The sequence below is a fragment of the Felis catus genome, chromosome B3 (genome assembly GCF_018350175.1).
Source record: "Felis catus isolate Fca126 chromosome B3, F.catus_Fca126_mat1.0, whole genome shotgun sequence".
NCBI classification, from domain to species: Eukaryota; Metazoa; Chordata; class Mammalia; order Carnivora; family Felidae; genus Felis; species Felis catus.
The window spans coordinates 104,298,250-104,314,052 of record NC_058373.1 but is presented as its reverse complement, the minus strand read 5'-3'; the positions used below and the strand labels follow the sequence as shown (position 1 = coordinate 104,314,052).

The 15,803-nt window shown below is 37.1% G+C and overlaps 2 long non-coding RNA genes across 4 annotated transcripts in view; one reads left to right on the top strand and one right to left on the bottom strand.

Annotated features, from left to right (window-relative positions):
* The window catches only part of LOC111560881, a 73,584-nt gene that overhangs the window by 25,538 nt on the left and 32,243 nt on the right, over positions 1-15,803 (top strand). For 2 of the 3 annotated variants that reach the window (XR_006599644.1, XR_006599643.1), the window contains 2 exons: positions 1,667-1,755; positions 6,100-6,561. This is a non-coding gene — a long non-coding RNA (uncharacterized LOC111560881). Of the gene's footprint in view, positions 1-1,666; positions 1,756-6,099; positions 6,562-15,803 lie in introns of those variants that run through there. The other variant, XR_006599645.1, reaches the window with a different exon arrangement.
* LOC123386100 lies at positions 340-9,265 on the bottom strand. The gene is made up of 3 exons (XR_006599646.1): positions 8,749-9,265; positions 5,519-5,591; positions 340-1,746 (listed from the first exon to the last, which is right to left on the bottom strand). It is a non-coding gene; the product is annotated as an uncharacterized LOC123386100 (long non-coding RNA).

Here is a 15,803-nt window from a genome sequence, read left to right as displayed (position 1 = left end):
TTCAGGGTCACTATTTCTTAGTATTGTGTGTGCTCAGATAATAAGAACATTTATTTAAAGAAGTATATATTTTTTGAAGTAATAGCAACAACTATAGCAAGATTTGGAGAGAATTAATTGCTTCATGTTTTCATGTTTACCCCTGTTCCCTTTTTGCTTCTCTTTGTTTTTTATCTACTTCTCTCTTCCCTTTTTCTTTCATGTTCTTCCTTGATTTTGGTTCTTTTCCCTTTTACTTCCATTTTCCCTTGTTTAAATTTCCCCCTTTTCTCCCTTTCTTTTTTCCTCTTGACTCTTCTCCTCTTTTGTCATCACATTTTTAAAAATATAGCAGCATATGCAATATAATTATTATTTTATTAAATATTAAACATCTATTAAATAGTTGTTAGATATTTTAATGCAAAGCTTCCCCAAACCCAACCTGTAACAAGTAAAAGGATAAAACTCATCAAGAAATTGGACTTTTTCTGCCTCTTTCTCATTTTACATAATGTTTACAAACAAGTGACTCCACTTTTCCTGTTCAAATGCCAGAAGGTAAAAATAAAAAAAAAAATTAATTACTTTAATCAAAATCAGTTACAATGAGCATTTAAAAGAAATCACATAGCTTCTGTGATATTGTTTCTCTTTATATCACCAAAAACAACACCCTTGATTAGTAAGAAATATGGACATTATAGAATAAAAATACGTGGTGACAGAAAATACAATTGCAAGAAAGTTTCCTAGGAAAAATGGTTCCTAAAGATCAAAGCAGAACCTGAGACACTAGCAAGGCATGGTGACTTCAAAGGTTGTTCTCTGCATAGCTGTGAATCTGCTTTAGGTATAAAGCTTGCGAGAACTTGGGCATCCTGAGAACATTCCAGATTAACTTCCCAGTTTGACAGAAAGCAATTATAGGCTCTGAAAAGGAGGATATTTTGAAACTAAAAGCCTAGATATTCATTTCTTTTTTTCTTTCTTTTCTTTTTCTTTCTTTTTTTTTTTTTTAAGTAGGCTTCATGCCCAGCATGGAGCCCAATGCAAGGCTTGAACTCACAGCTCTGAGATCAAGACTTGAGCTGAGATCAAGAGTCTAGCGCTTAACTGATTGAGCCACCTGGGCGCCCCCGAGAAGTTCATTTCTGAAATGTTCCCTCTCATGGGAAATCTTTTCTCTGGTAAAAGCATGGCCAGACACTCAATATTTTGTTCAGGAATTGAAGTTAATAAACTATGACTGTTCAAACAAGCAAGTAAACAAGTAAATAAATAAACTATGTTCAAATGGAGGAAGAATGGCAGCTGCAAATGAATTCTAATTTGTAAATGCATTATATACCAAAGATTACACCAGCGATACCTGATGTCCTTTCCTTTAAGTTTTGCTGCTTAAACCACTCAACTACCTCTCCATCTCTCTCATTACTTTTGACCAAATTGATTCAAGGATGCTTCATTATGACCCTCCTCCTGCACACGTTCTGAGACTTTCTCACTGTGCTCTAAGGGCAATGCCGTTGAAACGAATATACTAGGGTACGGATTTGATATTTCAATACAAACCCAATATACCTGTGTATTGAAGTGAAACAAAGGTCAGTCCCCCTTTGCGCATTTACATCAATTTCTCTCTTCTCTTCTTTTGTCTTCGGTGATGCCATTATTTCGTCTACAGAACTCAGAAGTTATTGCCCATGTTGTGCCCGGCATGTATCTATGAAGATTTGCATGCTTCTTTTTCTACATGGATCTTCCCTGCCAAAGGTAATTTTGGTTTTACTGTGGATTAGGACTTTCTTCTCCTTTATTCTCACATTATAATGTCATCTATCAATTGTCCAACAGTAATTTATCAATGAGGTAAATTGTCCTCATGATGGCTTATCCATGAGCACCAGTGACCTCTTCCTGCTGCTTGTTTAGGGCTTGTTGCGACCCTCTGTGTCAAGAAAACTAGAATTGCAGAGCCACATTCTGCCCACAGGGGCGTTAAGGAGGAAGTGAAGCAAGCCATCTCCTAAGCAGGATTCCAGCCTCCTCGGCTCACCCTAGTTGAAAGGATCTACCACCATGTTTAAAATTCTCCACTTCATTTTCAAGTAAATCCAGAGCAGATTACATGTCCTATTTTTGTGCTAATGTTTAATCCTCACAGTACCCAAAGTAGGAGAGGTACAGGTGTAATCACTCAGTACCCTCTTCTGAGGGAGAAATGACTCAAAGGAAGAAGATGAGCTATAAGGTGCTTTCCAGCCTGATAAATCCCGTCTAAAGCACCTATAATGGTGGCTGTGCTTAAAATGTTGTATCAGGGGAAAAAATTATGTATTGAGTCTATAAAACGGTACTTACTTCATAGGGTTGTAATAAGGATCAAATGAGATAACATCTGCAAATATTGTCCATTAAGCTACCTTTTCTCACTATTTAATACACAAATAGTGTAAGGCTAGGCAGTATTGTGTTTAAACTAAACAAGAAGTGATTTTTAAAAAGCATGTATTTTTTTCCCACCCAAATCTATTATTTAATTCATTTTCCCAAACACAGGTATTTGGTGAAGAAAATACATTGTCACTTTTAGGAACCTAATTTTTTACATTATGTTATTCTCAATAATATACTGTCTTGATCTTGAGACAAAGTGTCAGAACAGAAGATGAACCAAATAATAATAATAATAATAATAATAATAATGATAATAATAATGTTTTGACTTTCTCCTTTTATCTCACTCCCTTAATGTGAAACCATGGAAGTACTGTTCTGTTTTTCCATTCTGATAATACAGAGGAATCTCAGAAATCAATTGAATCTCCAAGAAGGCATTTTGTAATATTTGCATTCACAGCAGGTGACTGAAATATTACTTCCTTTGGACAGATGTTTTTCTATTAATTACTGTGGCTTAAGACTATATGAGCCTAATATTAAACAATTTTCCCTCATTGTTTTTGTGTTCCTTAGAGCACAAACCAGAAACAGGCAGTCTAATATACTGTGGGTGAGAGTATAAATTGATAAATTTGGAGGTTGACTTAACAATTTTTATTAACATTTTAAATGTGCATACTCTCTAATCCTGCAATTTCACTTCTAGAGATTTCCCCCAAAGCAATTTTTGCACAAGTACCCAAAAACATACATCCTAGGTTGTTCACTGTGGTGCTATTTGTAATGGAATAACACTATCCCCAACTCATAAGCCAATTAGTAAAAGGGCTGATTAAATAAAATATGATACATTTAGAGAGTAGACTAGTATACAATTGTTAAAAAGACTAAACTAAATATGCATGAAAAAATATTGAGGAATGGACACAAAACCACTAAAAGTGATTATTTCTCTAGCAGAACCATTATGGTGGATCTTTACTTATTCTCTCCATTATATATTTTACTAATGGTTGAATTTTCAAAATAACAATAAATTGTTTTGTTAGCAAAAGTGCACACTCACGTAAGCATATCATAAATACATGTAAAAGCTCTAAAGACAGTGCCAGGCAAACCAGAGTGGTTCATTGAGGTGAAGCAGGAATAGCATTCTGCCTCAGGACTTCAAGTCTAGTGTGCTTTTTAAAAAATAACACCACTTACATTTTTGTGCAAGCCACATACGGCATCGGTGGGTATACTTATGGAAGGAGGAGGGCCATGAGATCAAGTAAACTCTGTTCTTTATGACCCCAGGACTCCTCCTTCCTCTGCTACTACTGGCGCTTGCTTAATGAGTCACTCCCTGGCCTCCAGCCTCTGGGCACCCTTGAGCAGCCTATGGTGAATGAGCTTGTTCTCTTGAGGCAGATCCAAATGAAAATTAGTGCTGCCTGTAGGACTGCGCTGAAAAGCGTCCAGAGGACAAATCTGGGACATAGCAGCATGATCAAGTAGAAATGCTGGCCATGAGTGAGGGTGATACCGCACTTGTGCCTTGCATTTGCTAATTCAGACCATAAATATCACAACGAGTATCATCCCCAACGAGTACCACCACTTCCACAGCTTTTCCCCAGGGTTAATAACTTAGGGCATTAAGAAGTTTTTCAGGGGTGCTTGGGTGGCTCAGTCAGTTGAGCGTCCAACTTTTACTTTGGCTCAGATCATGATCTCATGGGAGTTCAGGCCCCCCATTGGGCTCTCTGCTGTCAGTACAGAGCTGGCTTCAGATCCTCTGCTTATCTCTCTCTCTGTCTCTCTCTGCCCCTCCCCTGCCCCTCCTGCCTCCAGGCTCTTGTGAGCTCATTCTCTCTCTGAAAAATAAATAAACATTAAAAAAAAAAAAAAAGAAAGAAAGATTTGGAAACCTGGCAAAACTGAAAGCAACCCTCCAACACATTGTGTTCTGAGTAGTCATTTGAGTTGTGGCCTATTTGGTTTCTCTGAGTGGCTTTGGAAAGTATAGGAGGATTATCAATTTCTCAGAATTGTTCTACTTTCTTTGAATGGTTCATTTTTCCTTGGGTGTTAAGAATTTTTATAAGCTTATTTTCTGTATTATCACAATGTCTTGGAATAATAGAATCATAGATCTATTTCAGTCTTTTGTCACCGAGTGTAACTATACTCAGACTGACCGTGTTCTTACTCTTTTATCTTCAGGAGGCTCTATACCTTTAAAATTCGGCATCCTTTCTTTTTATGCTTACTTCTGTCATACGTGGATCTACCAAATTACTCAGTATTACCTTATTTTAAAGTCTTATCACACATCTTATTAAAGTTACCTTCCAAATTCAACTTTTGCATATTATATCTTCTCAGTTGAATAAATAAATGTTAAGTGGTAATCAATAGGAAAGTATTAACATTCAGTATTACACTGAACCTAACTAATGATAAATACTGTCCTTTTAAAGATTCCTGAAAATGTGAATCTTATTTGCCCAAGTCCTTATAACCAATGGAAATATCTTTGATAGTTATGAGTAGATGCAACAAAACCTTTAAAAATAGTGTTGGAGGGAAGGGACCAAGGGTCTATACAGGTAACTACTGAATCTATTTTTTTTCTGTAATTAACATTCTTCTTAGTATATAGCCACCGAGCTTCAAAGAGGACCACAAGTTTATAAAGAAGCATTCCATTTCTCTCTTACTTTTTGTTTTGGATATATGAGAAAGGAAAGAATGGAATATCTCACTTTGGGTTCAGAAGACAAATAATTATATTGATAGTTTATTTCAAATCACATGTATCTCCTGAGACAGCTATACTTCACTGTGAATTTCTTTCTTTCTTTCTTTCTTTCTTTCTTTCTTTCTTTCTTTCTTTCTTTCTTTCTTTCTTTCTTTCTCTTTCTTTCCCTCTCTCTTTCTTTGTTTCTTTTCTTAAGTAATCTCTATGCCCAACATGGAGCTTGAACTCACAACCCCAAGATCAGGAGTCGCATGCTCTACCAAGTGAGACAGCCAGACACCCCTTTACTTCAAATTTCTTAATAGGAGATTCTTACAAGTCTGTTCTTAAAAGTCTGATTCTTACAAACACTGTTTTGGGCTGGGATCAATAAAAGGCAAGACTTACCAATAAGATTTCTGAACTTTCACTTGAACTGGTCCAAGTCCAAAGCAGAAAGCTAGGAATGATTCCAAGGATTCTAGGGCACAAAGGCAGGGATGTTTGTGATAACATAAAGTGCAGCCTGTTTGAAGAACTGTTGAATTTACTGGGTCCTAACCAATTATCTCCTAATCTATGTCATTCCCAATTAATGAACCCATGCATTCCAACCCAGTTCCTTACTCCTGGGGACTAGAAAACTTTTTACAAGTCAAAGATTACTTGATATTTACTAATGAAGAAATGTGAAAAGATCACTCCCTTTAAAATTCACTTCACACAGGCCAGATTGTGCATAATGCCAAATTTACTAAGAATTAAGAACATTCATCTTAACATTTTGCCTAAATCTCATTCTAAGTCCAATGGAACTTTAAGAAATTCTAATTCTCTCCATTGCACACACACACAAATACATACACACAAACTGTGTGTGTGTGTGTGTGTGTGTGTGTGTGTGTGTGTGTGTAAACTGAAGTTGCAAGGTATTTTTCATCTGACTTGAGTAAAATTATTCTTATCAATATTTTTACATGTCTCCGAAGAGAAATCCTTTTTCAAGAAGCTAATCCCATTTATATCTGTGGGAATGGTAGTAAAAACCGTAAAGTACCTACACTGGAGATGTCATAAATGATACTAGCTGCTGTTTCCAAGGAATCCAAGCTCAAACCACAAGGTTGGTACACAATCAAATCCTCGTACATGGGTCCCTTTGTTCAAAACTCCAAACTCCAAGCTTCACTGTGAAATATATCTAAAGTAAACTGAGGCAGCATGAAGTTACATGTGCTATTGCTGTCCTTATTACACTGAGGCCAGTGGTGTTTGATATGTTTTGGGGTGAAAAGGAACAGGAGCTGTACTCTTAAGATTTTATCTTAAATCTGTTTAGCTCACTTTTTTTAAATGTTTATTTATTTTTGAAGTAGAGAGAGAGGGAGAGACAGAACTCGAAGCAGGCTCCAGGCTCTGAGCTGTCAGCACAGAGCCCACCACAGGGCTCGAACCCACAAATCATGAGATCATGACCTGAGCTGAAGTCAGACGCTTAACTGATGGAGCCACTCAGGCATCCCTGTCTAGCTCACTTCAAAAAATTTTTTAAAGTGACATAAAATTAACATACCATAAAACTCTCCCTTTAACATATAATATTTAATTTGGTCGATTTTTGTATATTCAGAGTTGTGCAACCATTACCACTGTCTAGTTCTGAAACATTTTAATTCTCGCAAAAGGAAATCCCCTACCCATAGGCTGTCACTATCCCTCTCCTCTGAGTCCCTGGCAACCACTAATCTGTTATCTGTCTCTATAAATCTGCCTATTCTGGACATCTCACATAAACAGAATCATAGAATACGTGGTCTGTGGTGTCTGGCTTATTTCACTTTGGAAAATGTTTTCAAGGTTCATCTGTGTTGCTGGAGGTATTAGTACTTCATTCCTTTTTGTAGTTAAATTTCATTGTATAGATATATCATATTTTGTTTATGCATTCATCCATTGATGGACATTTGGATTGTTTCCACCTCTTGGCTCTTGTAAATAGTGCTGCTGTGAATATTCATGTACAAGCATTTATTTGAGCTCTTGTATATACCTACAAGTGGTATGGTAATTCTATGTTTAACATTTTTTTTTTAGTTTATTTATTTATTTTTGAGAGAGAGAGACAGAGAGAGTGAGTGGGAGAGGGGCAGAGAGAGAGAGAGAGAGAGAGAGAATCCCAAAGAAGGCTCTGCACTGTCAGCATGGAGCCTGACGTGGGGTGCAAACTCACAAACCATGAGATCATGACCTGTGCCGAAACCAAGAGTTGGACACTCAACCGACTGAGCCACCCAGGCACCCCTCTATGTTTAACTATCTGAGGAACCTAGTAGACTGTTTCCCAAAGGAACTACACCATTTTCCATTCAAACTAGCAATGTATGAAGATTTTAAGTTCTCCACATTCTTGCCAATACTTGTTAATTGTCTGTCTTTTTGAATACTGCTATCCTAATGGGTAAGAATAAGTCATATGTTTTTGTGGTTTTGATTTTCATTTCCCTGATGACTAATGATGTTGACAATCTGTTCATGTATTTGTTGGCCATTTGTATATCTTTTTAGAGAAATATTTATCCACATCCTTTGCCATTTTTTTTTAACTTGGGTTGTCTTTTTTATTGTTCTGATTTCTTTTTACGAGTTTGTCAAGAGACAGTCATACAGACATACCCACCATCAATATCTAAGAATAAAGGGAAACTATCAGATTTCAATAGGGAAAAAGTTGAAATTTTCTTTGCTTCCATCATAGAAAGAGATATGCTTACTAAATTTCCTTTTTAAACATGTAGTAAAAGGATCAAAGTATTAATGTTTTTCTGTGGGTTAAAAATATTCAGATAGTACAATTGTATTTGTAATATGTGAATTAATAATATCTACCTTACAGAGTTGTTGTAAGAATTAAATACATATTTAGTTCACCCTTATATCCCCAGGGCTTAGTACAGTGCATGGTATATAGTCGAAACTCAATAAATATTTGCTGAATAAATTCATGAAGTACCCAATGGAGTCCCACAAACATATCAATATGTATGAGTTCCCTCCCCATCCTCTTCAGGAGACTTGAAGGAGGGAAGAATAACCATACTAGCAGAACTAGAACCCTCTGAACTGTGTGGCTTATGGTACATTATGAAATACTATAAGATTTATGGAGCCAAATGGTTTACAGGATGTGAGTGCTGGAACTCTACCTGTCTTCAGTGAAAAATGGGAGTTGAATATGTTAGAAAGTGCTTGGTTTTGGAAAGGTGAAAAGACCCCCATAGTGTTCCTAACTTCGTGATACTGAGTCGCTTGTCTGTGTATTTTCTGATTTGATATTCAGTATGTCAGTAAATTAGAACCCCATCAGGGAGGCAGCCACCATCACAGTGCCATAAATGGAGAGTGGAAAAGCTAGCATGTCAGGCCACTCAAGACACTAAGGTGGCTTGCAGGCAAGGATGTTGTTTGACTTTTGGAAATGGTTGCAAAGCCACTATCACAACTGATATTTGACTATTGAAATTTCAATTGATAATTAAAATGTCAGATAATCTCTGTCTCACAACCCCACTCATACAACTGGTTTTATCTTCCAGCTATATTAAGAGAATATGCATAAATCAGGAAAATTCATTACTCACCTTCTAATATTGTCAACGTGCACAGTCCAACACTACCAAAAGAAATCCTGCTTACACGCTTTATAAACAGTATTTGATATTCGACCTGAGAAAAAAAGCTACTTATTGCAAATTGAAATTTTCATTCTCTGCGATATAAAATTGCCTGTTAGGGGCAAGACAGTTTGTAATACATGGAAAGTAGAAATGACTTACTCATACAGTTTAAATTAATGCTACATGAATAACTGAAGGCATAGAGTAAAAAGCACTAGTTATTTTATACTTAAAATTAATTCAAAAAATATTCTGATATGTTAACAAATTGAATTTGCACTTCTTAAAAGAAGATCTTATGTTTTGAAAAGACTTAACATTGTTAAACACTTGAATAATAATCTTTGGAACAAAAGGAAATTTATCTCTTAAAATTTTTAGACACAGAGAAAACATTGTGAATCTACAAATCTCTTTTAGTTCCAAACATAAACTGTAGTTAACTTTTTTTAATGTTTATTTTTGAGAGAGAGACAGAGAGAATGTGTGAGTGGAGAAGGGGCAGAGAGAGCGGGAGACAGAATCTGAATCAGGCTCCAGGATCTGAGCTCTCAGCAAAGGCCCGATGCGGGGCTCGAACTCATGAACCGTGAGATTGTGACCTGATCTGAAATCAAAGTCAGATGCTTAACCAACTGAGCCACCCAGTCTCCCCTATAGTTAATTTCTTTTCTTGAAGATACACCAGGCAGAACTGAAAGACCAAGATATTCTGGTAGTTTGAATGAGCTCCCTAAGAAATACATCTTCTAGCAATGACCTGAGGCTTAATATCTGCTAATCCTAATGCTACTGGAAGATACTTCTTACTTTCCTGGGTCTGGAGAGCAGAATTTCCTTTCAACTTCTGGTATTTTTTTAGCAGTTGCTGCCTGTGGTTGAATCACCCAATGATGCACTTTTAGCCAGCTGTGTGTCTTCATTGCGGTTTGTCTGTCTTAAAGGACATTCAAAGAAAAGGAATGGCTCGTTATATATTGGTGATCTTTTTTTCTCATGACCGAGAGATCAAGAGTCACATGCTCTATCTACTGAGCCAGCCGGGTACCCCTTATTGGTGATCTTGTTAGCTGAGATTTCAGGTAGACTTAGAGCTAATGGAAAAGGATGTGCATTGTGGAGTAGAAATAGTAGATGTTGTAATGTTGAAACCACTAGAAATAATAATATTGAAAATAATTTTTATGAGAACAGTTAGGTAAATGGCTGTTTTAGCTAGTGCTCAAATTCTTGAAAATTGAAGCTATGGAGGATAATTACGTGGCTTTGCAAGCACTCTGTTACTCTGAAATAGCAGAGGGTTTTGTCTGATAGGCTGTAGGTGCGGAGAGATGGTGGATGATAGCCATGGAATGTCATCCCTGGAACAACAGGGGGCTGTGAGGGGCAGCCGGGTGGCATAGGCAGGCAGAAGCTGGCCATTGTTCAAACATGACCTGTCACAACTACAGCTCTCAGTAGAGCTCATTCTAAAGGTGGGTTTTGTAGGGCGCCTGGGTGGCTTAGTCGGTTAAGCATCCGACTGCGGCTCAGGTCATGATCTCACAACTCGTGAGTTCGAGCACTGTGTCAGGCTCTGTGTGGACAGCTCAAAGCCTGGAGTCTGCTTTGGATTCTGTGTCTCCCTCTCTCTCTGCCATTCCCCACTTGCACTCTGTCTCTCTCTCAAAAATAAACAAACATCAAAAAATATATAAATCAAATAAATTGGATTTTGTTTCTTGGTTATGTTTTTCACTTGGGAAGTTCAAAACAAGATCAGCCAAGGAATTTATAGAATCAACATGTTTTGAATACTATGTGGAATGAATAGAGTCCTCAGGATTCAGGCATTTAAATCAACTCATCTAATTTATTCCTCAAGCTCTTTATGATGATGATGATGATGATAATGATTATTATTATTATTATTATTTTTAAAGTTTATTTTATTGGGGCATCTAGGTGACTCAGTTGGTTGAGTGCCCGACTTTTGGTTTCGGATTGTCATGATCTCACGGCTCATGGGTTTGAGCCCCACTTTGGGCTTTGCACTGATGGTACAGAGCCTACTTGGTATCGTCTCTCTCTCCCCCTCTCTGCTCCTTCCCTGCTCATGCTAGCTGTTTAAATAAACTTTAAGTTGTTTATTTTATTTATTTTGAGAGAGAGAGAGAGAGAGAGAGCAGGCAGAGAGAGAGAGAGAGAGAGAATCCCAAGCAGGCTCCCCACTGTCAGCACAGAGCCTGATGCCGGGGCTCAAACACAGGAACTATGACTTCATGACCTGAGCCAAAATCAAGAATTGGATGCTTAACTGACTGAGGTACCCAGGAGCCCTGTTATTTTTTTTTTTAAGGCCATTCTGGGTTTGATTTCATGTACTGTGTTCCTCTGAAATTGTATGAGAATGCTACTCATGTGGGGATAAGGACATGGTCTCATATATATGTGATGAAAACTTTCCTATTGACAGATAATACTTTTATAGCAGTATCTTTCCTCTCTTATATTAGATACCTAAGAATCTAGAAACATTTTTCCAAAAAACATGTTCTTCAAAGTCACAGCATCCAGCAAGGATGATTAAGCTTATTATACATACAAGAGGCAGAAATGCAATTGTTGTTGAAACAATTTGTTCAAATGATATAACAACTTCACCATTGAGCTATGATTTATCCTGAATTGCTAGGGTCCTATCTTAATGATTCTTGCTGCTATTTGTTCAAATAAAAGGATATTGATTTTAAGGCAATCACAACTGAGATGTGGCTCATATTTCTAATAATTTTCTCAGCAGTACTGTTTCATTTCTCACCTGGAAGTAGAAGCACGTGTAAATGTATTGAAATTGTGTATTTTGGTAGTACAGTCTCTACGTTTTCATAAATTAAAAAAAAAAAAAAGATGGGGGCTTAGTCAAGAGACAAATGTAAGATACGTTAATATATATCCTTCTTATACTTGTTATTTCTTGGAGAAGTGGCAAGGTGAAGAAATCACAGAGTCTCAAAGAGGTAAAATATGTAATGATATTGAGACTGAGCTCGAAATGTGTCTCTATTAAACAAACAAAAACAATGGGATTTATTTAACTGGTTACCTGAATTTTTAAACTCTGAATTTCCAGATGACCATCTCCGCGAACTAGTTCCTTTGCTTCAGCTGGAGCACTATTTATAGGCATAGATTATTATAGTGAATAATTACCCCATATTGATTTTCCTGAGATAAAGAGGGATATAATAAATTATGCTCAGTAACCTCCCTAGAATAATATAAAAATTACCAAAACTATGGTCATAGACTTTCATTTTTATGAAGCAAGTAAAAACAATTTTTAAAAAATGACTAATTGAAATTAATACGCCTTCTGCAGCAGAAGTGAAACTAAGCGCATTATCAAGCATATACAAAGAAGGGATATCTTATTTAAGAATTCTAGGGGGCATCTGGGGGGCTCAGTTTGTTAAGCGTCTGACTTTGGCTCAGGTCATGATCTTATAGTCTGGGTTCAAACCCCACATCGGGCTCTGTGCTGACAGCTCAGAGCCTGGAGCCTGCTTTGGATTCTGTGTCTCCCTCTCTCTCGGCCCCTCCCCCACTTGTGCTCTGTCTCTCAAAAATAAATAAATGTTAAAAAAAATTTTTTTTAAAGAATTCTAATAGAACAGTTAAACTTACATTGACTTTAATAGCAATGGCAAACATTTGTCTAAATATGCATTTATTATTGTCAATACCCTACAGCATCACATTAATGCTGATGATTATAAATGACAGCAAGATGGGCATCTCGATGAAGGCAAAATGAATGCAGATATACTATGCAGTTGTATAGTTCTTTTTTTATCACAGGGTCTCACATTTATTATACTATTTTATTCTCAACATGGACTATTTTATACATTACACCTATTCGCATAATTAAAAATCTCTTTTTACTGAAGAAAACCAACCAAATATCCACCAACACTTCCACCAGTTTCTTTTAACCTAAGTTGGTTTTCAAATGTTACTTTCTTTTTACTAACTCCGGTATCACTCTATCTGCTTTCCCTTGTTTTATTCTCTGGAATACTGCTATGTCAGGAAAATCTTTATCTCCATGGTCAGGACTCTTTTGTGTTTTCTTTCCTTTTCCCATTAAATAGGACCACTTGAAGTCTTTCTTGGTAACTATGGAATATTCTTCTGTGTATTATAACACTATTCATCTTGTTTTGCCACAGGATGTATTATACTACTCAGGCCAATTTGTACATTTCATTCAAAACATAACAGTAGAACAGTGATAATAAAGATTTAATAAAGTATCAAGTTTAAAATGAATTATGTTTGCTGTATAATAAAGGCTGTATTTTAAGACACCAGAAATACCATATTCCATGTTTTCATGTTTTTACTACAACTGCTTCTTGGTTGAAACAGTTACAATGCATAACACCATGCACTTAATAACTATTTGTTAGCATAGAAATATCTTTAAGATATTATCTGAACTGTCTTTAAAATGTATCACCTGTCTACATGAAACTAGAGACTTACTAAGATAACTTGTCTTATTTTTATGCTTCTTCGTTTAACTTTTTCCTCTGCCAAAACTAGTCTACTTACCTTTGTGATAATATTTTTATTGAGACAGTGGTATCAGTTACTTCTCCAAAAATCAATTGTTTTTTTAAAATCGTAGAACATTTGTGTTGAGTCTGTTGGCTTACCACTGTACAAGTTACCAGAACTTAAAATGTCATCAGTACTGCAGTACTTGTACATTTTCTATTTATATGTTCATTGTTTTTTGTTTTGTTTTGTTTTTAAATTTTTTTTCAACGTTTATTTATTTTTGGGACAGAGAGAGACAGAGCATGAACGGGGGAGGGGCAGAGAGAGAGGGAGACACAGAATCGGAAACAGGCTCCAGGCTCTGAGCCATCAGCCCAGAGCCTGACGCGGGGCTTGAACTCCCGGACCGCGAGATGGTGACCTGGCTGAAGTCGGACGCTTAACCGACTGCGCCACCCAGGCGCCCCTATATGTTCATTGTTAAGTTGTACTCAGAAACCAGATCTACTATTTTATTCTTGAAGTCATCTTGTCTAGGAATTTTTCTCTTGTGAATTTCCATAGAAATTATTATTTTTTTAATGATTTTTTTTTTTTGAGAGAGAGACACAGCACAGTGGGGTAGGGGAAGAGAGAGAGACACACACAGAATCTGAAGCAAGTTCCAGGCCCTGAGCTGTCAGCACAGAGCCCGACGCAGGGCTCGACCTCATGGACCACGAGATCATGACCTGAGTGGAAGTCAGACACCTAACCGACTGAGCCACCCAAGCGCCATTCCATAGAAATTATTTTTGGCAAGTGATCGACTTGTATCTTCTAGAGACTTTGGCTTCCACCACTGCCCCTGGTGGCACTTGCGTGTCTCATGGTGGCGATCGTGTCTACACTGAGGAATCGTGTGATTGACCATGAATGAAACAATCCCAGTGTCATTTTTACTTGTTTTGTCTTTTTGAATTGGACTCTGAATGAATTGCTAACCGTATGTGGATTACTAGCTATACTGTGAAAAGCTATGCTGTTGACCTTTTCACAATGTATTTTCTTAACAAGCTGTGGGAATGGGCTAGAGGGGTGAATTTTAAGAGAGTAATAGTTGCAAGGGTAGTCATCACAGTATTGTAAACTTCTTGCATGTCTTTATATGCTACAGTCACAGACGATATTTGAACTTATTCCAGCACCATTTCCATCTTGTTCAAATAAGAAAATGGCTCTGGTGGGAATTCTTTTGACTCTGTCCACCTGCCACGAGGTATTAGCAGATTAGAACAAATGTTGGGAGGTGCCTCATGTCATGTAAGTGAACAATAGCACATTTGTTTGCCTTTCCACCTTCAAGGATATTTGAAGGTCGAATTTTTGTTTGTTTGGGCCAATATTTTTTTAATCATCAGGCTAGACGTTCCAAAAGGGCAGGGAACCATCACTATCTTGAACAAAAGGAGCCCTCCTCAGTCAGCACCAAGAATATCAAAGTATTTCCTCTGAAGCTCTTAGGAACGAGTTATGAAAATATCTCAGTTACAAGTGGACAGCTATCTCACTTGTTCTCGGGACTTCTCCTTTATTTTTTTAATTTTTTTAATTTACATCCATGAAGGTCGAGTTTTGAAGAGAGTGCTTTGTGAACATAAAAATAGCCATGTACTTGTGTAGAAGAAGACCGACCCTTGATTGTAAGGAGGGCCTTCCAACTACACAGCTACAAATCAGAAAGAAAGCCCAACATGACAGACCAGTCCTCCTTGTGTCCACTGTTCCAGAACGCTGAGGGTTCCATTCACCCCTAGACATCTCCCACTCAGGGAGGCCCTGTCTTCGAGATGCCCAGGATCACACTGGAGCTGTAAACAGCGATCAGCAGTCCTGTCCTACTGTTAGCACAGGAGAAAACCCAAAGGGGAGGTGGTGAGAGAAGTGTTTTTCCTTTCCACAATTTTGCATTCCATATAAAGAATCGAAATGTGCACATTTCTTGATGCTATTCCTGCACTGAAAGAGTACAAAATAATAGCAGTTAAATCACCTTTTGGATAGTATTGCAGGAATTTCTCATGTCCCTACTACAATGGTAGGGGTCTGTAGGAATCATGCAACTGGCCTTTATTTCCTTTTCTATAAAATAGAGTAATGGGTGCCTCATTCTTACAGAGTGGGATGTTTTACACACATTTAAGAAGTGTTTACTTAAGAAATAAACCCTATGAGCACACTGTTTTAAAGATCCAATAAGTATCTTATTATTTTTGACATCTGTGATATTAAATGAAAGAAAATGCTTTTTTGTTTTACTTCTTATTGAAGAAAACAATGATATTTTCAAAAAGTTGATATACCATGACAAGGGGCAGAAGACGCTCAGAACAGTGGTTTGTGAAGATTAGTTTCGCAGTAAACAGTCAGTGGATAATTGAAAGAGTGATTAGTCTGGGTGGTCAACAAGTAATGTGGGAGATAGAAGAACT